The following is a 27,062-nucleotide window of genomic DNA, read 5'->3' as shown; positions in this document are numbered from 1 at the left end:
CCTTCCTCGTTCCCAGAACACCCTCTCCTTCTCAGTCACGGAGGTGGATGTCTCTGCGAGTTGTCTCAAACTCTTTAGGCTCGCATCTGTGCGCAGAGCGGCCTGAAACTCCTGGCTAGGGGAAGCCAGAAGCGATGTCAGGGTCCCTTCTCCACGGGAACCCTCTTGGACCTGCTCTGGGTCCACCTCTGGTTCAGTCACACTGATGACTGAGGAGGGTTCGGAAGGCCGACAGTTATCTGCGTTACGGGCACTCTGACTGCGGGTGACAGCAGCTATGTAGGCTGTCTCCGTGGGGGTTTCTACAGACCCATCAGCCGGCGTTGCTATGGGCTCTAACTCTCCATCCACCCCCAACACCCCAGGGGCAGTGCTACTTATGGGCCAGTTACCTTTCTCGGTGGCACTGGTCACTTTCATGGCATCACCTTCCTCACGGTTCCCATGCATCTCCCCATTTCCTGTAGTACCGACACTTGCCCCTGTTAGGGGTTCCTCAGCCGTCTCACTCCGCAGAGCGACGTGGCTGGGCACGCCTGTACCTATGGACACATTAACCTTCACAGAAAAATCATTATCAGGTTCAGTTGGCACAGGTACAACATTTTCACCATCAATCCTAGGAAAAAAATGGTTATTAGATGCATCATTACAAGATAAAGCATGGTCAGGTAACACATGCGATTTCCCATCATCATCATCATCATCAGGGTTAATGTTACCCTTATTAGCAGATTGGGGAGGGGTGTCAGGAACGTAGTATGCAACCATCCTCCCCAAATCAGTCCCCAACAAAACATCAGTGGGCAAATTATCAGACAGCCCCACTTCCTTCACCCCGCTCCCCAATCAATATAAACCCGGGCCATCGGTAAGGGACAGCTGATGCCCCCAATCCCAGTTAGGGTTTTCCCCAGAATGATTTCTTCAGGGGCCGCCAGTTCGGGTCGGATGAGGGTTCGTTTAGCCCCGGTGTCCTTGAGGCCTGTAGCAACATGGCCTCCCACCGTGACGAGCTGTACGTTGTCACACACCCTCCCAACCACAACACCCACCAAAAGAACTGCTGCATTAGGCCCTTGGCTGGGCGGTTCTTCTGCTTGTCTGGACAGTGGGTACTGATATGACCAGGCCGCTTGCAGTAGTAACACTGGCGAGGTTCGGTGGTAGGTCTGGTGTTGTTGGCCACAGGGCCAGGACCTCTGGTGTGTTGGCTGGCAGGGGTACTGGCGTTGGTTGCAGGCTTACCCCCTCTCCAGCTGGTGGTGACTGGCTTCCACGCTTCCGATCTACGGTTGGCCTCATAGGCATCGGCAATCTGCGCTGCTTTTGTCACGTCTTTGGGTTCTCTGTCCATCACGAACTGTCGCACCTCAGCTGGGCAAAGATGAAAGAACTGGTCTTTGATCATCAGGTCTCGCAGCTGTGCAAAGGTGGTCACTGACAGTCCTTGGGTCCACTGGTCAAAGTGGGTCCCCAGTCCATGCATCACATCACTGTAACTGTCATGTGGGCCACGTTGGAGGGTCCGGAACTTTCTAGTACTTTGCTATCAGGGCATGCTTGATGGCCTCATAGTCTCCATCTTGTTCTTGAGGGAGGGCAGCAAACGCCTCCGGAATTTTGCCTCTCAGCCCTGGTGTCAGGTATCGTGCCCATTGGTCTGTAGGCAGCTGGTACTGTCTGCAGGCTTTCTCAAAGGCCCGCAGAAACGTGTCCAAGTCCCAATCCTTTTCCATCACAGGAAAGTGCTCGGGCCGGGGCTTCGGTGTCTGAGCGCTGCTGGGCTCACGGCTGGACTGGGACAACCCCTGCAATTGCAGTCAGGCCATCTGCAGCTGGTACTCCCGCTCTGCTTGGGCCTCTCGTTCGGCTCGCTGGGCCTGAGCCTCTCGCTCGGCTTGCTCCTGGTATTGCTGGATCAGCTGGCAACGTCCCTCATGGTCTTCAGTGGGGAATTCTTTCAAGGCCGCCTGCAGGTGGGGGTCCAATCCGCCCTGGTTGCTAATCGGGCCGGCATTCAGTGGTTAGACCTCTGCTGCAGCACCATGTTCGCTTGTGCTGGCTTCTGCGGCCTCTGGGCTTTGTGGCCTGGCTTGGTCTGCTTCAAATTGCACCAGTTCAGCGACCATTTGAGTCTTGGTCTTGCCCTGGGAGTTCAGGCCATGGTACGTGCATATCCCAGCAAGAGCGTCCTTCTTCTGCTCGGCGTACCAGGCCTCTCCTTTCGCAGCCATGGTTGCCAAATAAAAGATAGGATAGAAAAACGAAGAGAAAGGGAGGGGATAATTACCAGTACACACAATTGTCTCAAGACTAATAAACACTGAGTTTGTTCTCCAAACTTATTTGCGCAGAGTCCTCGCAAGAACTTTCTGCAAGTTTTTAGTGAGGGGAATAATTGCTCAAACCAAACCACTAATGCTCTAATATCCCACCGCCTTGCCACCAATTTGTCATGATTCACACCATGACCGTCACCCCTACGTCACGGAGCGGGGTGACTTTAGGCCAACAGACGGCTATCACATGTGCAGGGGGGCTTATCTTAGTTATCCCTCCACTCCACAATGTGATGAAAAAACACACACAAGGCTATTGACCTCTTTGTTTACAGCAGGGGCTTATTCTAGGTATCCCACTGCTCTTCAATATACCACAAACTGCAGGGATTTATGTATATCCCGCTTACAGTTCCACTTAAAACTTGCAGCTCTCTGGCGCCTCCCTTACTCTCAGGTCAGATTAGGTACTGCACCTGGGGTAATTAGTCGCCAGAAAGGCTGCCTGCTATGTACTGGCTATTGGGCATGCTGCAGTGATGCGATAAACTACTCCCACTCAGGCAGGAACAATAATTATCAATGCCGCAGTCGCTACAACGCCACCCAACTACCCAGTACAAAACGTATGCTGCCACCAGCTTCGATTATACGGGACCGAAGCTAACCCAAAACAGTAGCGTAATTCCCTTCAGGAAACAGGGTACGTTTTAGAACAGGATGAACGAGCTAGTATTAAATAATATACCCCATCAAAAGTTTCAGGCAGTGTTTATGAAAAGATGTTACAATATGAGACAATTGAAAATATGTACAAGATAATTATAAAATAAACAGGGATTACATAAGAAAAGGTACAACTGACATGTTCTCAGTTCATATCAGTTCAGGCAACCAGGCTAGTGGGGGGGTTTCCCATCTGTCCCAGTGCATTGGATACGCTCTTCAGATCAGACTCACATGTTCTCCCAGCAGCAGACTGACTCCTGGGATCTGGCCAGACCGTTATAGCTGCAGCCTGTGACATCCCAGAAAGGGGTTGGATCACCTCGTCCCTCCTACCTCTTCAGTTAACTAATTTTACCCTAACTTTTATCTAATTTCTGCAACTCCGCTACAGAACATGTCATAGACATAACAAACCCAGCATTCATCTCGTATTAACATGGGCATTCTAATGAGATCAAATATGTCATATGTGTGATGCGTCATTACAGAGAAATCCCTATGTTTTTACCTGATGGCATTAGAAGCTCATGTTTAGAGTAATGGATAGATCCACCGAGGGAGATTAAGAATATGCATTTTCCTGTTCCTATCTTACTTGGTTTGCCTAATATCTTACAAAAACAGAACAAAGACCTCAGGGATTCTGGGGACTTGTAATCCAGTTCTAGCTGGACAGAGTTTGAGCCTTCACTAGCGGTCGTAAATTCCTTTGCTCTCAGAGCTAGAGGCAATAAAATCTCTCTTCCCCCATGTACATTGGCAAGGCAGCTCTTGCCTGAGTGAAAGGGAAGGGGGGGTTTTTTAGCCCACAACCTGGCTAACAAGAGAAACTAACCTTATATGATATTTCATACAACCACCCACCACCCATTTTTTAATAACCAGCAAAGAAAAAGCAGACAGCTGTTCACTGATTAATAGTCTGAAAAGGTAAATGTTTATTGGACGCTTCCCAGCATAATGACACCAGCTCACAGCCCATGTGGTCTCGAACTTTCGTACTGTAAAATGAGGGTAGTAAGCGGTAAAGGTGAAAAATGGAACAAAAAGGGGGTAAGCAGGACAGCAGCCCTGAAAACAAATGTGGATAGTAAGATCACTTAAAATAACAGAGAATAAAAAGTAATAATAATCTTGAAAAAAGAGGCATTGGTCCAAATGTAGGAGGAGGTGTAGTAGGTGGATGAGCTTGAGGCGAATGTGGCGATGAAGGTGGAAGAGGCAGGGGATGAGGTATCCAACAGTTTTTTCTTTTTTTTGGGGGGGGCTTCTTATAAAAATTTTTTTTTAAGGGACAGCACTTAAAAGAACATAGTATAAAATAAAATAAAAAAGAACTATGTAGATGCAGTAGTCGGATGTCCTAGTAGAGGAGGAGGTGGTGTAGGTGGACCATCAGTAGGTGGACATTGCGCAGTAGGTGGAAGAGGCAGGCCTGGTGGTATCCAACATTATTTTTGTGGATTTTATTTATTTTCCTTTTTGGTAAGGCCCCAAAATAAAACAAATGGCAAATAAAATATAACAATGTCTGGGTGCAGATAGTACATTTGTCTGGTCAGCCAAAGGTACAGACAAGTCCTGTGGACTCCACTCCTGGTTTTTTTTAATGAATGCGAGAGTGCCCATGTTGGCTTTGGACAGGTGGATGCGCCTATGTGTGATTATATCCCCTGCTGTGATAAACACACGTTCCAACATTACACTTGCCACGGGGCATGCCAGCACTTCCAAGTCAAAAAGTACAAGCCTAGGCCATGTGTCCAGTTTAGAAACCAAGAAGTTAAATGGGCAGACCCATTAGTACATGCAGACGTGTGGACATTGACATGTACTCTTCCACCATGTTGTTATAACGCTGGCACCTGGTTGTATAGACCGTATCAGATGATGGTGCTGGATGCTGATTAATGTTTTTTCACATTTTAGCCATGCTAACCCTCCCTTCCGAGGTGGTGCCCCAGCTGCGTTGGCGACTTCCTCCTCCTCTGCCTTGTGTTTCTTCTGTCAGGTGGGAATGCCGCCAGTAGTGCCCCTACCACCATGTGCTTGCATTCACACATTTTGCCATCCCGCTCCAGTGACGGAGGTAATAATGGTACTTTGTCTTTACAGCAGGGATCCAGCAGGGTGGCCACCCAGTAATCAGTAGGGGTATGATCTGGGCAACTCTGCGGTTGTTGCGCAGGCACAGCAGACTGTATTGGCTCATTCCGCCCACTCTCTGTTGGGAGTCCCTCAAGGCTCTGTCCTGGGGCCCCTACTTTTTTCCATCTATACCCTTGGCTTAGGATAACTCATAAAGTCCCATGGCTCCCAGTATCACCTGTGTGCTGATGACACTCAGATCTACCTTTCTCGCCCAGATGTCACCTCTCTGCTGTCCAGAATCCTGAAGTGTCTATTAGCCATATCCTCCTTCTTCACCTCTCGCTTCCTAAAACTCAATGTAGACAATACAGAACTCATCATCTTTCCTCCATCTTGCGTTTCCCCCCTACCTGATCTATCTATTATGGTAAGCGGCATCACGCTCTCTCCCACACCTGAAATCCGCTGCCTCGCGGTAACTCTCAACTCTGCCCTCTCCATCAAACCGCACGTCCAAACTCTTGCCACCTCCTGTCGCCTCCAACTCAAACATATTGCCATAATCCGTCCCTTCCTCTGCCCTCAATCTATTAAAACGCTTGTGCATGCCCTCATCATCTCTCGCCTCGACTACTGCAACATCCTCCTCTGTGGCCTCCCCGCTAACTCTCTTGCACCACTCTAGTCTGTCCTCAACTCTGCTGCCCGGCTAATCCACCTCTCTCCTCGCTACTCCCGTTTCTCCTCTCTGCAAATCCCTCCACTGGCTCCCAATTCCCCAACGAATCTAGTTCAAACTACTAACACTGATCTGCAAAGCCATCCACACCCTGTCCCCTCCCTATATGTCTGAACTACTCTCCCAATATCTTCCCTCAAGTAATCTTCGATCCTCCCAAGACCTCCTACTCTCCTCCACACTTATTCATTCCTCACACAACCGCCTCCAAGATTTCTCCCCAATATCCCCCATCCTCTGGAATTCTACGCCTCAACACATCCGATTATCCATTACCTTAAAACCCATCTCTTCAGGAAAGCCTACAGCCTGCAATAACCATTCTGCCACCTCACCACCACCAGAGCTGCTGCACCCCCGACCTTCTGTCTCTTCCCCATTATCCCATAGAATGTAAATCCGCAAGGACAGGGTCCTCTCCCCTCTGTACCAGTCTGTCATTGTAAATTTGTTCACTGTAAATGATATCTAGAACCCAGTATGTAACCCCTTCTCATGAACAGCACCATGGAATTAATGATGCTATATAAATAACAATAATTCATGCCAGGCTGCCCAGAAGCAAAGACAAACTGCCCTTTGTGGGAGGTGTATGGTCTATGTCCTATATCCTCCCTGCCATGCACCAGTGATGCCCGTGAGCTACTTTGAATACCACCCTGTTGTGTGGTGAAGTGTTGTTCCACAGAGCTACTCGCCCGTGCGTGCTGCAGCTGAAACTCCAGTATTGCTTCTGCTCGCACAGCTTCTACAGCGTATTCAACTTTTCAGTTCCACCTTGTTGGTATGTCACATATGAGGCGCTGAGTGAGAAGGCAGAAGTGACGCTACAGTGCAGACCGTCGAGCAGCTGCAGGGTCTGAACGCCATAATCGTGCAGACGACCTCTCACCCCATATGTGGGGGGGAACCACTGTTTGGGCGCACGATAGCGCTCGGAAGGGAAGGAGCACCATTTGACTTTTTCAATTAAAAATTGGCTCCAATCTTAAGCGGACACCATGTCGCGTTAGGTAAAAGGCACTGCGTTTTACCTGCGGATTTAGAGCAGATTTCCAGTGTTTTTTTGTGCGGATTTCACCTGCAGATTCCTATTGAGGAACAGGTGTAAAACGCTGTGAAATCCGCACAAAGAATTGACATGCTGCAGAAAATACAACGCGTTTCCGCGCAGTGGGGTTGTTAAAAGGGGGGGGGGGGTTATTTACAATTATTTTTATTTTGATCACTGTGATATATTTTAATCACTGTGATAAAACCTACCTGGAACTGGCACTGCGCCCACCATTTTGGAAGATGGCGGCGCCCATGGAGAAGACGGACGGACACCGGGAGGCTCGGTAACTATGAGGGGGGGAGATCGGAGCACGGGGGGAGCAGACAGGACGACGGAGGTGAGCAGACAGGACGACGGAGGGGAGCAGACAGGACGACGGAGGGGAGCAGACAGGACGACGGAGGGGAGCAGAGCACAGGACGGAGAACTAGGGAGATCGGTGGCGGTGGGGCAGATCAGGGTTTCCAGCCATGGCCGATGATATTGCAGCATTGGCCATGGCTGGATTGTAATATTTTACCAGTTGTGAAATATTACAAATCGCTCTGATTTGCAGTTTCACTTTCAACAGCCAATCAGAGCGATTGAAGCCCCCCCCCTGAGCTGAAGTACCACTCCCCCTGTCCCTGCAGATCAGGTGAAATTTGAGTTAACCCTTTCACCCGATCCGCAGGGACGCGATCCCTCCATGATGCCACAGGTCAGATTGGCACCGACTTTCATGACGCCTACGTGGTGTCACAGGTCGGGAAGGGGTTAAGAAAGATTTGCACCACTAAACTTGACACATGTGCCAGGCAAGGGATGTGGTCAAACCAGCTAGGCCTAGAGCTGCTAGCAGATTTCGCCCGTTATCGCACACCACCAGGCCTGGATTTAAGTCCAGCGGCACCAACCACTCATCAGTTTCTTGTTTATTCCTTGTCCACAGCTCTTGCGCAGTATGGAACTTGTCCCCCAAAATGATGAGTTTGAGAACAGCCTTCTGTCTTTTCACCCTGGCTGTGTTGGAGTTACTGGTGCAAGTCTTACTGCTAGGTGATGGAGTAAGCGGAGTAGGAAGCCACATGGGCAGAGCAATGTTCAGCAATAGATGTAGGACATGCGCTAGAACGCCTTCCTCCTCTGTCCCAGCGCCACATTTACCCAGTGTGCAGATAGGGAGATGTAACACCCCTGCCCGTGCTTACTGGTCCACGAATTGGTTATCTGGACCTTGCCACTGATGGCGTTGCACAGTGCACACCTGATTTTGGTTGCAACATGTGTGTGCTGGGCAGGGATGGCCAACTTGAAACATTAGTGGTAGATGGGAACCACATACTTCGCAAGTGCCACCACCATCAGTTTTTTAAAAATGTTTTTTCTCCATCAGCTGGAATGGCAGCGTTTCAAATGGCAGAAATTGGTAAATGCCGTTATTGGAGGCGCTCTCAGCCATCCAATCTAACACCGTCTGCACATGTTCTTGCCTCACTATCCATCCAGCGGTGCTCGTGCCTAGGATATGGTGCACAACATCCCGTGGACTGCATGCACCAGAGGAACGTGTTTCATGTAGACACGTAACGGGCACAGATCAACCATGTCATCTCCTTGAAGCAAGTACACCTCCACCACGACCTTCATTTGATGCTCTCCTCTTATCACTCCCCCAACAATAATTCCCAGTAGAGAAGAGGCTGAATTAGGGCAGACTGACCCATCCTTCATTACTGGCAGCGTGCATCAGGTTGTAACGGCATGCTGCACAAGGGTGGTAAATAAACAGGATACGGTAATTGGCTACATTTTTCTATAAAAAAAATAAATAAAAATTTGTAAAATATAAAAATTTGAGAATCATCAGTGGTCAATACCCTTTTAAAAGGAGAAGTGTAACAATGATTGTAGCCGGCGTCTCCTCCGGTCTCTATCAGGCTCAGTATAGGCGGACGCTGACAGCAGTGGATACAGAAAGCGCTCCCCCTCTCATCCAGGAGAACGGGTGATTTGTTCTCACTTCTCATTGCTGAGCTCGCCCAGGTTTATTAATCTTACAGGACCATATCCAGTTTTCCATATTACAGAATTGTATCTTTATAAATGTCGCACTGATGGGCCGTATGGCGTCCAATGTTTTCTGCTCACACCCATCTGATCTCAGTCACATTGCAGCTGAATACAGATCTGCCCGGCCTGATAGAAGAACATTGCTCCGAGGGCAGCCGACATTTACAGGATTGCCCTCATCTGATTTTTATGCTAACAAAAGCGAGACACAATGTGAAGAGTCACATATTATACAGAACTGGCCATAAATAAGACAAGTGATGCAGAACTATCAATATGAGAGGGGGAAACAGTTGTGGCCAGAAATATTGGGGCAGCTCATAGATGAGGAGGGGGAGGTTTTATTGTCCTGTGATTTAGGTCTGAATCCAGAAGGTCTGAGGGGAACATTCTTTAATTGATGGAGAAAGACAAATCCATGTGACACATTCATTCCAGCTCTGTCACAGGTCGTCAGAATTTTGTAAACCATTCGTACAAAAAATAAAAATGTGAATATTACCGAACATTACAGAGATACATTATTCCTCTGGAAAATATGTCACAGCCTGTCCGATCAGTGGTGGCAGCAGCAGTCAGACCCTCAGCGAAAACCAGCTTGTCTTTTTAAGAAAAAACTATTATGGATTAAAAAAAAAACAAACAAAAAAAACCCCATACAGCTAGTCCGGCTGTATGGGCTACATGGACTTGTGGTCCGGTCTACTGGTGAGGACGTCCCTACAGATAGTTGCCCCAATAACCTGCAATGTGTAAACTCAGCCTGATACAGATCCAACTGCGTTACCCTCCACTAATATCACCCCGCGCTTAAGAATTATAGAAATGAAAATTCAGCTCATAGTTGTCAAACAAGTTTATTACAAGTCAAATAGAAATAAAAAAGAGAAATATATAAATATATGCATACATACAACTGAATAATAAAGAGTTTTAGAAATCAAAACAATGAAGAGGAGCGGGGGAGACAATATAAATCAGGGAAAAGGGAAGGTTTTGTTTTAAGTAATTCTACTCATCTATCTGACATTATCAGACGCCCACAGTGTCCTCTCTTTGGGTCCTCGCATGGATTGTGGGGGCTCCAGCTCCACTTGGTGAAGAGAAGTCAAGTGATGAAATGACATCTGCAGGGAGGTCTCTGCTCCGGGGGGCACAGGATGGGGAAAAGCCACAATACCGAGAATAAAAGAGAAAAAAATCATGCAGAACGCTGGATACAAGTAATGGCCGACACCAGTGGCCACCGGGCTAATACTGACAGCACAGAATAAAGCCCGGGATCTGGAGACATTATCACGCAGTGTCGCTCCCAGAGGTCATAGGTCAGTCATCAACCTGACGTCATGTGCGCCCAATAATATTAATGAGAAAACATTTTATGTAAACAAAAAAACAAAAACAAAAAACACAGGACGGACTCCTCACCATCAGGCAGAGATTCTCATGTTAAGTAATATCAATCCCTCAGATCTCCATCATCATTCATCCCCTGTTCGCCCCCTCACACGTAGCACTATACATCCCTGCGCCCCCCACCGCAAGTGACATCACACACTGACCTGCACAGCACGAGACATCAGCCCCCCACACCATGCAGACCCATGCGAATAACATCAGCCCCACTCTGCAGGTAGACCCCCCTGCACACAGATCCCCCACACATGCAACATGACCCCCTTCCCAACAGAGACTCCAGCACACAGCCTCTCTTCCCCAGAGACCCCCAGCACGCAGCCCCACTTCCCAACAGACACACAGCCCCGCTAACAAGGAACATCACCCCCTTCCCACAGAGACCCCCAGAATGCAGTCACCCTTCCCCAGGCAGGCCCCTCCAGCACGCAGTCCCATGCAAGCAACATCTCCCCCTTCTCCCCAGGCAGACCCCCCTCCAGCATGCAGCCCCATGCAAGCATCACCACCCACTTATCCACAGGCAGACCCCCGTCCAGCATGCACATGCAGCCCCATGCAAGCAACATCACCCCTTTCTCCCCAGGCAGACCCCCCTCCAGCATGCACATGCAGCCCCATGCAAGCAACATCACCCCATTCTCCCCAGGCAGACCCCCGTCCAGCATGTACATGCAGCCCCATGCAAGCAACATCACCCCATTCTCCCCAGGCAGACCCCCGTCCAGCATGTATATGCAGCCCCATGCAAGCAACATCACCCCATTCTCTCCAGGCAGACCCCCGTCCAGCATGTACATGCAGCCCCATGCAAGCAACATCACCCCATTCTCCCCAGGCAAACCCCCCTCTCCAGCACGCAGTCCCATGCAAGCAACATCATCCCATTCTCCCCAGGCAGACTCCCACTTACCTGATCTGTGACTATGAACAATGACCCCAAATCCTGCACAAAATCCTTTGACTCCGCCCTGACATCCACAGCTTCCTCCAGTCTGCTCTATGGAGGGAGACGCTCCGCCCCCTCTGGTCACATGGGCGTGACGTCACCACTAGTGTTGAGCGATACCGTCCGATACTTGAAAGTATCGGTATCAGATAGTATCGGCCGATACCCGAAAAGTATCGGATATCATAGTAACATAGTTAGTAAGTAAGATAGTTAGTAAGGCCGAAAAAAGACATTTGTCCATCCAGTTCAGCCTATATTCCATCATAATAAATACCCAGATCTACGTCCTTCTACAGAACCTAATAATTGTATGATACAATATTGTTCTGCTCCAGGAAGACATCCAGGCCTCTCTTGAACCCCTCGACTGAGTTCGCCATCACCACCTCCTCAGGCAAGCAATTCCAGATTCTCACTGCCCTAACAGTAAAGAATCCTCTTCTATGTTGGTGGAAAAACCTTCTCTCCTCCAGACGCAAAGAATGCCCCCTTGTGCCCGTCACCTTCCTTGGTATAAACAGATCCTCAGCGAGATATTTGTATTGTCCCCTTATATACTTATACATGGTTATTAGATCGCCCCTCAGTCGTCTTTTTTCTAGACTAAATAATCCTAATTTCGCTAATCTATCTGGGTATTGTAGTTCTCCCATCCCCTTTATTAATTTTGTTGCCCTCCTTTGTACTCTCTCTAGTTCCATTATATCCTTCCTGAGCACCGGTGCCCAAAACTGGACACAGTACTCCATGTGCGGTCTAACTAGGGATTTGTACAGAGGCAGTATAATGCTCTCATCATGTGTATCCAGACCTCTTTTAATGCACCCCATGATCCTGTTTGCCTTGGCAGCTGCTGCCTGGCACTGGCTGCTCCAGGTAAGTTTATCATTAACTAGGATCCCCAAGTCCTTCTCCCTGTCAGATTTACCCAGTGGTTTCCCGTTCAGTGTGTAATGGTGATATTGATTCCCTCTTCCCATGTGTATAACCTTACATTTATCATTGTTAAACCTCATCTGCCACCTTTCAGCCCAAGTTTCCAACTTATCCAGATCCATCTGTAGCAGAATACTATCTTCTCCTGTATTAACTGCTTTACATAGTTTTGTATCATCTGCAAATATCGATATTTTACTGTGTAAACCTTCTACCAGATCATTAATGAATATGTTGAAGAGAACAGGTCCCAATACTGACCCCTGCGGTACCCCACTGGTCACAGCGACCCAGTTAGAGACTATACCATTTATAACCACCCTCTGCTTTCTATCACTAAGCCAGTTACTAACCCATTTACACACATTTTCCCCCAGACCAAGCATTCTCATTTTGTGTACCAACCTCTTGTGCGGCACGGTATCAAACGCTTTGGAAAAATCGAGATATACCACGTCCAATGACTCACCGTGGTCCAGTCTATAGCTTACCTCTTCATAAAAACTGATTAGATTGGTTTGACAGGAGCGATTTCTCATAAACCCATGCTGATATGGAGTTAAACAGTTATTCTCATTGAGATAATCCAGAATAACATCCCTCAGAAACCCTTCAAATATTTTACCAACAATAGAGGTTAGACTTACTGGCCTATAATTTCCAGGTTCACTTTTAGAGCCCTTTTTGAATATTGGCACCACATTTGCTATGCGCCAGTCCTGCGGAACAGACCCTGTCGCTATAGAGTCACTAAAAATAAGAAATAATGGTTTATCTATTACATTACTTAGTTCTCTTAGTACTCGTGGGTGTATGCCATCCGGACCCGGAGATTTATCTATTTTAATCTTATTTAGCCGGTTTCGCACCTCTTCTTGGGTTAGATTGGTGACCCTTAATATAGGGTTTTCATTGTTTCTTGGGATTTCACCTAGCATTTCATTTTCCACCGTGAATACCGTGGAGAAGAAGGTGTTTAATATGTTAGCTTTTTCCTCGTCATCTACAACCATTCTTTCCTCACTATTTTTTAAGGGGCCTACATTTTCAGTTTTTATTCTTTTACTATTGATATAGTTGAAGAACAGTTTGGGATTAGTTTTACTCTCCTTAGCAATGTGCTTCTCTGTTTCCTTTTTGGCAGCTTTAATTAGTTTTTTAGATAAAGTATTTTTCTCCCTACGTCATTCCTCAGGTCCTAAAGGCGCTCATTCTAGGAATTTATCTGAGGAATGACGTCGCGGCTTCTGATTGGTCGCGTGGCGGTCACATGGGCGGCACGCGACCAATCAGAAGCCGCGACGTCATTCCTCAGGTCCTAAAGGTGCTCATTTTAAACAAAGAAGCCTGCCGGACGCCGGTGACTCGCGGTGATGTTCCAGGGGCCGCCGGAGAGGTGAATATAACAATATTTTTTATTTTAATTCTTTATTTTACACCTCCGATACCGATACCCGATACCACAAAAATATCGGATCTCGGTATCGGAATTCCGATACCGCAAGTATCGGCCGATACCCGATACTTGCGGTATCGGAATGCTCAACACTAGTCACCACAGGTCCTGTGCGCACAGAGCAGCCATATATGTGGGGTTGTGGCTAAATCCCAGTCGGCTGTAGCCCTGGTCCCTCTGTGCACTGGGATTTCGCTTTCTCACACAGTCGCTATTTCCAAGTTGGCAGACGGACCGGGGCCTTTAGTGACTTGGATTCCGCCTGCTCTATATAAGAATGCTGAATCCCAGTAGATAGAAGGACCCTTATTGTATATAGATATAGATGAATCCTGTTATGTCATTTTTTGAGCCGCAGACTAGATATGACATCTGATCACACATTTATTTATATGTGACAATTATACACAAGAATTTTCCCCTCAATTCCAGTGTGTACAATATTCTGCGCCAATCTCATCCGCGTCCCGTTTTATTTACTGGTGATCATTTTTGTAGATCATACAACCACAGATTTTTTCCATGCATGCACCTAGGAGTGTTTTAACCCTCGGACGATTTTCCGTTTTTTAACATTTTTTTTCCTTCCCATAACTTATTTATTTTTCTATCTACATCACCGTTGGGATTTTTTTATTTTGGCGGGACGTTCTTATTGATCCCATTTTGGCACGGATACATGTTTTGATCACCTCTTATTTCATTTTATTGCAATGTTGCGGCGAAAAAAAAAAACGTAATTATGGCGTTTTGAGTTTTCTCTCGTTATGCCGTTTCCTGATCAGATTATTTTATATTTTGATTGGTCAGACCTTTCTGAACACGCCAATTCCCTTTTTTTTTTTTAATGGAGCAAAAGCAATATTTTTTTTCTTATATTTTTATGATATATGACGTAACTTGTAGATCACACAACCACAGATTTTTTTCCATGCATGCACCTAGGAGTGATTTAACTCTCCGGCGATTTTCATTTTTTTTACATTTTTTTTCCTGCCCATAACTTATTTTTCCATCCACATCGCCGTTGGGATTTTTTTATTTTGGCGGGACGTTCTTATTGATGCCATTTTGGCGCAGATACCATGTTGTGATCACCTCTTATTTCATTTTATTGCAATGTTGCGGCAACCAAAAAAAAGTCATTATGGTGTTTCGAGTTTTTTTCTCTTTGTGCCGTTTACTGATCAGATTATTTTACATTTTGATTGGTCAGACCTTTCTGAAAACGTCAACTCCCAATTTCCAATTTTTTTTTTTTAAATGGAGCAAAAGTGATATATATATATATATATATATATATATATATATATATATATTTTTTTTTTTATGATATATGACGTAACTACATCATGCGTTGTGAAGGGGTCAATTCTATAACTATTGGCCAAATGGACCAGGTCCTTCTGCCGACTTGGATTTAGCCTGCTCCCTGTGAGAAAGCTAAATCACGGTCGGCTAAAGCAGGGGTCCCCAACTCCAGTCCTCAAGGCCCACCAACAGGTCATGTTTTCAGGATTTCCTTTGCATTGCACAGGTGATGCAATTATTACCTGGGCAAGACTAAGGAAATCCTGAAAACATGACCTGTTGGTGGGCCTTGAGGACTGGAGTTGGGGACCCCTGGGCTAAAGGACCTGGTCCTTCTGTGCACTGGGATTCCGCTTTCTCACACAGTCGGATATTTCCCGGTTGCAGACGGACCGGGGCCTTTAGTGACTTGGATTCCGCCTGCTCTATATAAGAATGCTGAATCCCAGTAGACAGAAGGACCCTTATTGTATATAGATATATATGAATCCTGTCATGTGATTTTTTGCAGTAATATTGAGCCGCAGACTAGATATGACATCTGATTACACATTTATTTATATGTGACAATTATACGCAAGAATTTTCCCCTTAATCCCAGTGTGTACAATATTCTGCGCCAATCTCATCTGCGTCCCGTTTTATTTACTGGTGATCATTTTTGTAGATCACACAACCACAGATTTTTTCCATGCATGCACCTAGGAGTTTTTTAACCCTCGGGCGATTTTCCTTTTTTTAAAAAAAATTTTTCCTTCCCATAACTTATTTATTTTTCCATCCACATCGCCGTTGGGAATTTTTTTTATTTTGGCGGGATGTTCTTATTGATGCCATTTTGGCGCAGATACCATGTTTTGATCACCTCTTATTTCATTTTATTGCAATGTTGCGGCGACCAAAAAAAAAGTCATTATGGTGTTTCGAGTTTTTTTGTCGCTATGCCGTTTACTGATCAGATTATTTTACATTTTGATTCGTCAGACCTTCTGAACACGACAAGTCCAAATTTGTGTATTTTTTTTAATTGAGCAAAAGCAATATTTTTTTTCTTATATTTCTATGATATATGACGTAACTGCATCATGAGTTGTGAAGGGGTTAATACTATAATTATTGGCCAAATGGACCAGGTCCTTCTGCCAACTTGAATTTAGCCTGCTCACTGTGAGAAAGCTAAATCCAAGTAGGATAAAGGACCAGGTCCCTTGAAGTGGTTTAATACCAGACTTAGGCTAGGGTCACATTGCATTATGTGACCGCGATTAACGGATTATGTTACACCGCGGCATAACGCGGTGTAACATAGTCCGTTAACGCCGCCATAGCCTGTAATGGCGAACGCATGGCTAGCGCACGCCCACATTGGGCGTGCGCTAGCGATGTGCCGTCATTTGAGTGACGGACCGCGAACACTGCTTGCAGCGTTCGCGGTCCGTTCCTCACTAGCGCAGATCGGGGATCTGCGCTAGCGGGATCGGCTAATGCGATCCCTTTTGGGACATTGCGTTAGCGCAGTCCATAGCGCTATGCGCTAAACGGACTGCCCTAACGCAATGTGACCCTAGCCTTAGTAAGCTAAAACACCAGGTCCTTCTGCCCACTTAGATTTAGCTTGCTGTATGTAACAAATTCTAGTGGGCAACGCAGTCCAACAGTGATTCACCATCTGATGCACTGTAATGATTCCACTGGTTCACTGTCGGACTTCCGTACTGTAGTGCCCCTGTGTCACGCAGGGGGCAGTCCGGCAATCCAACCTACTACAATGTTTCCGCCAGGTTATGCGTATTGCCGGTCACTGTGCTCCTTGAGTTCACCTCAAGTGACAGTTGACAGCTCAGAGGGTTCTGTGATAACCGCAAACTGTAATCTCCAGTGACCTCACAGGTGGTGGCTTCCATGCCACCCTTAGGCCGGCGTCACACTCGGCGTAAGACAATACGGTCCGTAATTTACGGCCGTAATACGCAGAAAAGTCCCCAAAATAGTGGTCCATATCTATAGTGGCCGAGCGGGTCAGAGCAGAGTGTGGCAGATGTAGCAGGCAGGGTGTGGCAGATGTAGCAGAGCAGAGTGTGGCAAACGTAGCAGAGCAGAATGTGGCAGATGTAGCAGAGCTGAGTGTGACCGATGTAGCAGAGCAGAGTGTGGCAGAAGTAGTAGAGCAGAGTGTGGCAGATGTAGCAGAGCTGAGTGTGGCAGGATGGGAGCAGCCCATGTCAGAATGGGGGCGCAGGATGGAGCAGCGCTTGACAGGATGGGGACGCAGGATGGAGCAGCACATGACAGGATGGGGACGCAGGATGGGAGCAGCACATGACAGGATGGGGGCGCAGGATGGAGCAGCACATACCAGGATGGAGACCATATACCAATATAAATGCTCGCCACCCGGGCGTAGAACGGGTTCAATAGCTAATATATATATATATATGTCAGTAGACACATATATGTATATATATTAATATTTCATCCAGCGCGAGATAGCAAAAGCCGGCAATTGAATTACCGGCTTTAAAGCTATCTCCTTCCTAAACCCGACATGATATGAGACATGGTTTACATACAGTAAACCATCTCATATCCCCATTTTTTTGCATATTCCACACTACTAATGCTAGTAGTGTGTATGTGCAAAATTTGGGCGCTCTAGCTATTAAATTAAAGGGTTAAATGGCGTGAGCTCCCGCGCAATTTTCTCCGCCAGAGTAGTAAAGCCAGTGACTGAGGGCAGATATTAATATCCTGGAGAGTGTCCATGGTTATTGGCCCCCCTGGCTAAAAACATCTGCCCCCAGAAAAGGCACATCTGGAAGATGCGCCTATTCTGGCACTTGGCCACCCTCTTTCCATTCCCGTGTAGCAGTGGGATATGGGGTAATGAAGGGTTAATGTTACCTTGCTATTGTAAGGTGACATTAAGCCAGATTAATAATGGAGAGGCGTCAATTATGACACCTATCCATTATTAATCCAATTGTATGAAATGGTTAAAAAACACACACACACATTATTACAAAGTCTTTTAATGAAATTCAAACACAGGTTGTTGGAATATTTTATTATCCTGGTAATCCACCTGAAGACCCTCGCTCTGTAACAAAGGAAAAATAAAAAAACAACAATATCTCATACCTTCCGATGATCTGTCACGTCCCAGGATGTAAATCCATCTGAAGGGGTTAAAATATTTTACAGGCAGGAGCTCTGCTATAATGCAGCTGTGCTCCTGCCTGTAAAACCCCAGCGAATGAATGGAAAGTAGGTCAATGACCTGTAGTTACCTTCATTCGCGGTGATGCGCCCTCTGCTGGTTGTCCTCATATGACCTCGAGGCTAGGAAAATATTCTGAAAAGTTCCCACGCTCGAGGTCATATGAGGACAACCAGCAGAAGTGTCTATCAGCCATATCCTCCTTCTTCACCTCTCGCTTCCTAAAACTCAATGTAGACAATACCGAACTCATCATCTTTCCTCCATCTCGCATATCCCCCCTACCTGATCTATCTATTATGGTAAGCGGCATCACGCTCTCTCCCACACTTGAAATCCGCTGCCTCGCGGATGGGAAAATATTCTGAAAAGTTCCCAGGCTCGAGTTCATATGAGGACATCCAGCAGAGGGTGCATCACCGCGACTCAAGGTAACTACAGGTCATTCCCCTACATTCCATTTATTCCCCGGGTTTTTACAGCCACGAGCACAGCTGCATTAGCAGAGCTCCTGGGTGTAAAATGATTTAACCCCTTCAGATGAATTTAAAGCGTGGGACAAAACTGAACGACTGAAGGTATGGAATATTGTTGTTTGTTTTGTTTAACTTTGTTTCAGGTGACAAGGGTCTTCAGGTGGATTAAGAGTATAATAAAATATTAAAACAACCTGTGTCTTTATTTCATTAAAATTCTTTGTAATAACGTGTGTGTTTTATTAACCATTTCGTACTATTGGATTAATAATGGATAGGTGTCATAATTGACGCCTCTCCATTATTAATCTGGCTTAATGTCACCTTACAATAGCAAGGTGACATTAACCCTTCATTACCCCATATCCCACCGCTACACGGGAGTGGGAAGAGAGGCTACATGCCAGAATAGGCGCATCTTCCAGATGTGCCTTTTCTGGGGTGGCTGGGGGCAGATGTTTTTAGTTGGGGGGCAATAACCATGGTCCCTCTCCAGGCTATTAATATCTGCCCTCAGTCACTGGCTTTCCCACTCTGGCGGAGAAAATTGCGTGGGAGCCCACGACAATGTTTTCCGCGATTTTACCCTTTAATTTAATAGATAGAGCCCCCAAATTTTACACCAAGACACTTCTTACATTACTAAAGAGGAATATGTAATAAAAGAAGAGATATGAGATGGTTTACTGTATGTAACCATGTCTCATATCATGTCGGGTTGGGGAAGGAGATAGGAAAATCCGGCAATTGAATTACCGGCTTTTCTACTATCTAGCGCTGCATGGAATACTAATATATATATATATATATATATATATATATATATATACACATCCCTATACTATGTATAGACATTTATTTTAGCTATTCTATTCTAACCTGTCAGTGTGATTTAACTGTACACCGCACTGAATTGCCGGCTTTTCTATAGAACACCGCTGCGTATTTCTCGCAAGTCACACTGTTGGTCCGTGTGTAATCCGTATTTTTCTCGCCCCCATAGACTTTCATTGGCGATTTTTTTTTTTGCTTAATACGCTGACAAACGCAGCATGCTGCGATTTTCTACGGCCGTAAAAGACTGTATAATACGGATCTATAAAATACGGCAGATAGGAGCTGGGCCATAGAGAATCATTGTACAGTGTGCAATCCGTATTTTCTACATCTCTCATACATCCTTAAACTCGCTAGTGTGACGCCGGCCTAACTCTCGACTCTGCCCTGTCCATCAAACCGCATGTCCAAACTCTTGCCACCTTCTGTCGCCTCCAACTCAAACATATTGCCAGAATCCGTCCCTTCCTCTGCCCTCAATCTACTAAAACGCTTGTGCATGCCCTCATCATCTCTCGCCTCGACTACTGAAACACCCTCCTCTGTGGCCTACCTGCTAACTCTCTTGCACCACTCCAGTCTGTCCTCAACTCTGCTGCCCGGCTAATCCACCTCTCTCCTCCCCTCTGCAAATCCCTCCACTGGCTCCCAATTTCCCAACGAATCCAATTCAAACTACTAACACTGACCTACAAAGCCATCCACAACCTGTCCCCTCCCTATATCTCTGAACTATTCTCCCAATATCTTCCCTCACGTAATCTTCGATCCTCCCAAGATCTCCTACTCTCCTCCACACTTATTCATTCCTCACACAACCGCCTCCAAGATTTCTCCCCAATATCCCCCATCCTCTGGAATTCAACACCTCAACACGTCTGATTAGCCACCAGTGCCACCACCCTCGGATCCTTCAGATAGAACCTGAAAACCCATCTCTTCAGGAAAGCCTACAGCCTGCAATAACCATTCTGCCGCCTCCCCACCACCAGAGCTGTTGCACCCCCGACCTTCTGTCTCTTCCCCATTATCCCATAGAACATAAATCCGCAAGGACAGGGTCCTCTCCCCTCTGTACCGGTCTGTCATTGTAAATTTGTTCACTGTAAATGATATCTATAACCCTGTATGTAACCCCTTTCTCATGTACAGCACCATGGAATTAATGATGCTATATAAATAATAATAATTCATGCCAGGCTGCCCAGAGGCAAAGACAAACTGTCCTCTGTGGGAGGTGTATGGTCTATGTCCTCCCTGCCATGCTCCAGTGATGCCCTTGAGCTACTTTGAGTGCCACCCTGTTGTGTTCACGACATGGTAAAGTGTTGTTCCACAGAACTACTCGCCCGTGCGTGCTGCAGCTGAAACTCCAGTATTGCTTCTGCTCGCACAGCCTCTACAGCGTATTCAACTTTTGAGTTCCACCTTGTTGATATGTCGTATATGAGGCGCTGATCGAGAAGGTAGAAGTGAAGCTGCAGTGCAGACCGTCGAGCAGCTGCAGGGTGTGAACGCCATAATCGTGCACAGACGACCTCTCACATATGGGTAATTTTTAAGAAAGATTTGCACCACTAAACTTGACACATGTGCCAGGCAAGGGATGTGGTCAAACCAGCTAGGCCTAGAGCTGCTACCAGATTTTGCCCGTTATTGCACACCACCAGGCCTGGATTTAGGTCCAGCAGCACCAACCACTCATCAGTCTCGTTTATTCCTTGTCCACAGCTCTTGCGCAGTATGGAACTTGTCCCCCAAAATGATGAGTTTGAGAACAGCCTACTGTCTTTTCCCCCTGGCTGTGTTGAAGTTGCAGGTGCTAGTCTTACTGCTAGGTGATGGAGTAAGTGGAGTAGGCCACATGGGCAGAGCAATGTCCAACAATAGATATAGGACATGCGCTAGAACGCCTTCCTCCTCTGTCCCAGCTGCCACATTTACCCAGTGTGCAGATAGGGAGATGTAACGTCCCTGCCCATACTTACTGGTCCACGTATCGGTAGTTATCTGGACCTTGCCACTGATGGCGTTGCACAGTGCACACCTGATTTTGGTTGCAACATGTGTGTGCTGGGCAGGGATGGCCAACTTGAAACATTAGTGGTGGATGAGAACCACGTACTTCGCAACAGCCACCACCATCATTTTTTTAAAATGTTTTTTCTCCATCAGCTGGAATGGCAGTGTTTAAAGGCCAGGAATTGGTAAATGCTGTTATTCAGGACCAGGGCCTGTGGGCGGGTAGTGGGGTATTTCCTCTTTATGGGGTTTGGGTGATGGAGAGATGAACAGTTCCATGGGACAGGGTGGAGATGCTTGGTGACACTGCTGGTGGTGGTGCTGTCACATCCTGTCTTTGCGGGTAGGCTGTTGTTCGTGAACTGGATGAAGAGGTCAAGACCGCAGCAGAAGAGGGAGCAGGAGGAAAGCTCACATCTGTCATGTTTTTTAAGGTGTCTACTCTACTGCAGCTTGTACTTAGAACTCAGATGCAGGTGGTGCTCAGGTTAAGAAAATGTTAAAAAAAAAAAAAAAAAATCAGAAGAGACTGCTTCATGACTTTGGGCTGATACTGCTTGGCCGATTTGCAAGGGGGTGAGGTGGTAGAAAGATGCCCACGGTCCTCAGGTGAAAACTCTGCGCTTTCAGCAGTGGACCCAGTGGAAGGAACTAGAGGCGCTCTCAGCCATCCAATCTAACACCGTCTACACATGTTCTTGCCTCACTATCTATTCAGTGGTGCTCGTGCCTAGGATATGGTGCACAACATCCCGTGGACTGCATGCACCAGAGGAACGTGTTTCATGTAGACACGTAACGGGCCAGATCAACTATGTCACCTCCACCACGACCTTCATTTGATGGTCTCCTCATGTCACTCCCCAACAATAATTCCCAGTAGAGAAGAGGCTGAATTAGGGCACTCTGAACCATGCTTCATTACTGGCAGCGTGCATCAGGTTGTTACGGCATGCTGCACAAGGGTGGTAAATAAACAGTATACGGTAATTGTCTACATTTTTCTATTAAAAAAAAAAAAAAAAATTTAAATTTGAGAATCATTAGTGGTTGATACCCTTTTAAAGGAGAAGTGTAACAATGATTGCAGCCAGTGTCTTGGGAGTCTCCTCCGGTCTTTATCAGGCTCAGTATAGGAGGAGGCTTACAGCAGTGGATACAGAAAACGCTCCCACGTTCATCCAGAACGGATCCACGATGATTTGTTCCCACTTCTCATTGGTGTACTAGCCCAGTTTTTATTATTCTTACAGGACCATTTCCAGTTTTCCATATTACAGAATTGTATCTTTATAAATGTCGCACTGATGGGCCGTATGGCATCCTATGTTTTCTGCTCACACCCATCTGATCTCAGTCACGTTGCAGCTGAATACAGATCTGCCCGGCCTGATAGAAGAACATTGCTCCGAGGGCAGGCCGACATTTACAGGATTGCCCTCACCTGATTTTTATGCTAACAAAAGCGAGATAAAATGTGAAGAGTCTCATATCATACAGAACTGGCCATAAATAAGACAAGTGATGCAGAACTATCAATATGGGAGGGGGAAACAGTTGTGGCCAGAAATATTGCAGCAGTTCATAGATGAGGAGGGTGAGGTTTTATTGTCCTGTGATTTAGGTCTGATCCAGGAGGTCTGAGGGAAACATTTCTTAATTGATGGAGCAAGACAAATAAATGCAACACATTCATTCCAGCTGTGTCACAGGTCGTCAGAATTTTGTAAACCATTAGTACAAAAAAATTAAAATGTGAATATTGCCTAACATTCCAGGAATAAGCCTGTCCCATAAGTGGTGGCAGCAGCAGTCAAACCCTCACGGAAAACCAGCTTATGTCTTTTAAAGAAAAAACAATTATGGACTTAAAAAAAAAAAAAAACCATACAGCTAGTCCGGCTGTATGGGCTACATGGAAGTGCGGGTCCGGTCTACTGGTGAGGACGTCCCTACAGATAGTTTCCCCAATAACCTGCAATGTGTGAACTCAGCCTGATACAGAGCCAACTGCGTTACCCTCCACTAATGTCACCCCGCGCTTAAGAATTATAGAAATGAAAATTCAACTCATAGCTGTCAAACAAGTTTATTACAAGTCAAACAGTTAGAAATAAAAGAGAGATATATAAATATATGCATACATACAAATGAATAATAAAGAGATCAAGAAATCAAAACAATAAATTAAACATTAAAGACAGATTAATGACAAAAAAGCAAAAACACATTTTGTACCAAAATCCCCTGTGCTTTAGCTGCAAAAATTGTATTGTGGTGCTTAAAAGGAACCTGTCACCTCCAAAATCGAGGGTGAGCTAAGCCCACCAGCATCAGGGGCTTATCTACAGCATTCTGTAATGCATTCTGGAATGCTGTAGATAAGCCCCCGATGTATCCTAAACAAATGAGAAAAAGAGGTTATATTATACTCACCCAGGGACAGTCCCGATCCTGTCCGATGGGCATCGTGGTCCGGTCCAGCGCCTCCTATCGTCATCAGATGACGTCCTCTTCTTGTCTTCACACTGTGGCTCCAGCACAAAGTACTGCAGTGTGCATGCCCCAGGCCTCTCTGACCGCAGCGTGAAGACAAGAAGAGGACGTCATCCTATCAAAATGGGAGGCCCCGGACCGGACCGCGACGCCCATCAGATCGGACTGCCTGCGTGAGTATAATATAACCTCTTTCTCATCTTTTAGGATACATCGGGGGCTTATCTACAGCAACAGCATTACAGAAGGCTGTAGATAAGACCCGGATGCTGGTGGGCTTAGCTCAACTTGAATTTTGGGGGTGACAGGTTCCCTTTAACACATAATTCCTCTCTCACTGAGGGGAGGCGGAGGGACCCGACGGGGCCGGGGAGGCGGAGGGACCCGACGGGGCCGGGGAGGCGGAGGGACCCGACGGGGCCGGGGAGGCGGAGGGACCCGACGGGGCCGGGGAGGCGGAGGGACCCGACGGGGCCGGGGAGGCGGAGGGACCCGACGGGGCCGGGGAGGCGGAGGGACCCGACGGGGCCGGGGAGGCGGAGGGACCCGACGGGGCCGGGGAGGCGGAGGGACCCGACGGGGCCGGGGAGGCGGAGGGACCCGACGGGGCCGGGGAGGCGGAGGGACCCGACGGGGCCGGGGAGGCGGAGGGACCCGACGGGGCCGGGGAGGCGGAGGGACCCGACGGGGCCGGGGAGGCGGAGGGACCCGACGGGGCCGGGGAGGCGGAGGGACCCGACGGGGCCGGGGAGGCGGAGGGACCCGACGGGGCCGGGGAGGCGGAGGGACCCGACGGGGCCGGGGAGGCGGAGGGACCCGACGGGGCCGGGGAGGCGGAGGGACCCGACGGGGCCGGGGAGGCGGAGGGACCCGACGGGGCCGGGGAGGCGGAGGGACCCGACGGGGCCGGGGAGGCGGAGGGACCCGACGGGGCCGGGGAGGCGGAGGGACCCGACGGGGCCGGGGAGGCGGAGGGACCCGACGGGGCCGGGGAGGCGGAGGGACCCGACGGGGCCGGGGAGGCGGAGGGACCCGACGGGGCCGGGGAGGCGGAGGGACCCGACGGGGCCGGGGAGGCGGAGGGACCCGACGGGGCCGGGGAGGCGGAGGGACCCGACGGGGCCGGGGAGGCGGAGGGACCCGACGGGGCCGGGGAGGCGGAGGGACCCGACGGGGCCGGGGAGGCGGAGGGACCCGACGGGGCCGGGGAGGCGGAGGGACCCGACGGGGCCGGGGAGGCGGAGGGACCCGACGGGGCCGGGGAGGCGGAGGGACCCGACGGGGCCGGGGAGGCGGAGGGACCCGACGGGGCCGGGGAGGCGGAGGGACCCGACGGGGCCGGGGAGGCGGAGGGACCCGACGGGGCCGGGGAGGCGGAGGGACCCGACGGGGCCGGGGAGGCGGAGGGACCCGACGGGGCCGGGGAGGCGGAGGGACCCGACGGGGCCGGGGAGGCGGAGGGACCCGACGGGGCCGGGGAGGCGGAGGGACCCGACATTATCAGACACCCACAGTGTCATCACTTTGGGTCCTCACATGGATTGTGGGGGCACAAGCATTCCACTTGGTGAAGAGAAGTCCAGTGAAATGATATCTGCAGGGAGGTCACTGCTCTGAGGGACACAGGATGGGGAAAAGCCACAGTACCTAGAATAAAACAGAAAAAATCATATAGAAAACTCAAGTAGTGGCTGACACCAGTGGCCACCAGGCTAATACTGAACAGAATAGCGTGCAAGGAGAGAATAAAGCCCGGGATCTGGAGACATTATCACGCAGTTTTGCTCCTAGAGGTCATAGGTCAGTCATCAACCTGACGTCATGTGTGCCCAATAATATTAATAAGAAAGTTTTATGTAAAAAAAAAACAAAACACACAACAGGACCGACTCACCATCAGGCAGAGATTCTCATGTTAAGTAATATCAATCCCTCAGATCTCCATCATCATTCATCCCCTCTCCTGTTCGCCCCCTCACACTATTCTTCCCTACACCCCCCACCGCAAGTGACATCACACACTGACCTGCACAGTACATGACAACAGCCCCCCACACCATGCAGACCCATGCAAATAACATCAGCCCCACTCAGCAGGTAGACCCCCCTGCACACAGATCCCCCACGCATGCAACATGACCCCCTTCCCAACAGAGACTCCAGCACACAGCCTCTCTTCCCCAGAGACCCCCAGCACGCAGCCCCCCTTCCCAACAGACACAGCCCTGCTCGCAAGGAACATGACCCCCTTCCAACAGAGACCCCCAGCATGCAGTCACCCTTCCCCAGGCAGGCCCCTCCAGCACGCAGTCCCACACAAGCATCACCCCCGTCCCCAAGCAGGCCCCTCCAGCGTGCAGTCCCACGTAAGCATCACCCCGGTCCACAGGCAGGCCCCTCCAGCGTGCAGTCCCACGTAAGCATCACCCCGGTCCCCAGGCAGGCCCCTCCAGCGTGCAGTCCCACGCAAGCATCACCCCTTTCCCCAGGCAGACCCCCAGCACGCAGTCTCACGCAAGCATCACCCCCTTTCCCAGGCAGACCCCCAGCACGCAGTCTCACGCAAGCATCACCCCCTTCCCCAGGCAGACCCCCAGCACGCAGTCCCACGCAAGCAATGTCACCACCTTCCCTAGGTAGCGCCCCCAGCACGCAGTCCCACGCAAGCAACGTACCCCCTTCTCCAGGCAGACCATCAGCAGGCAGTGCCATGCAAGCATCACCAGCTTCCCCAGGCAGACCACCAGCACACAGTCCCATGCAAGCACCATCTACCCCGCAGACCCCCCCTTCCAGCATGCACATGCAGCCCCATGCAAACATCACCCCCTCCTCCCCAGACAGACCCCCTCCAGCATGCACATGCAGCCCCATGCAAGCCCCCCCTCCAGCATGCACATGCAGCCCCATGCAAGCATCACCACCCCTTCTCCCCAGGCAGACCCCCCTCCAGCGTGCACATGCAGCCCCATGCAAGTATCATCCCCTTCTCT

Source organism: Ranitomeya imitator, chromosome 2, assembly GCF_032444005.1.
Source record: "Ranitomeya imitator isolate aRanImi1 chromosome 2, aRanImi1.pri, whole genome shotgun sequence".
Taxonomy (NCBI): domain Eukaryota; kingdom Metazoa; phylum Chordata; class Amphibia; order Anura; family Dendrobatidae; genus Ranitomeya; species Ranitomeya imitator.
This window is presented reverse-complemented; position numbering follows the sequence as displayed.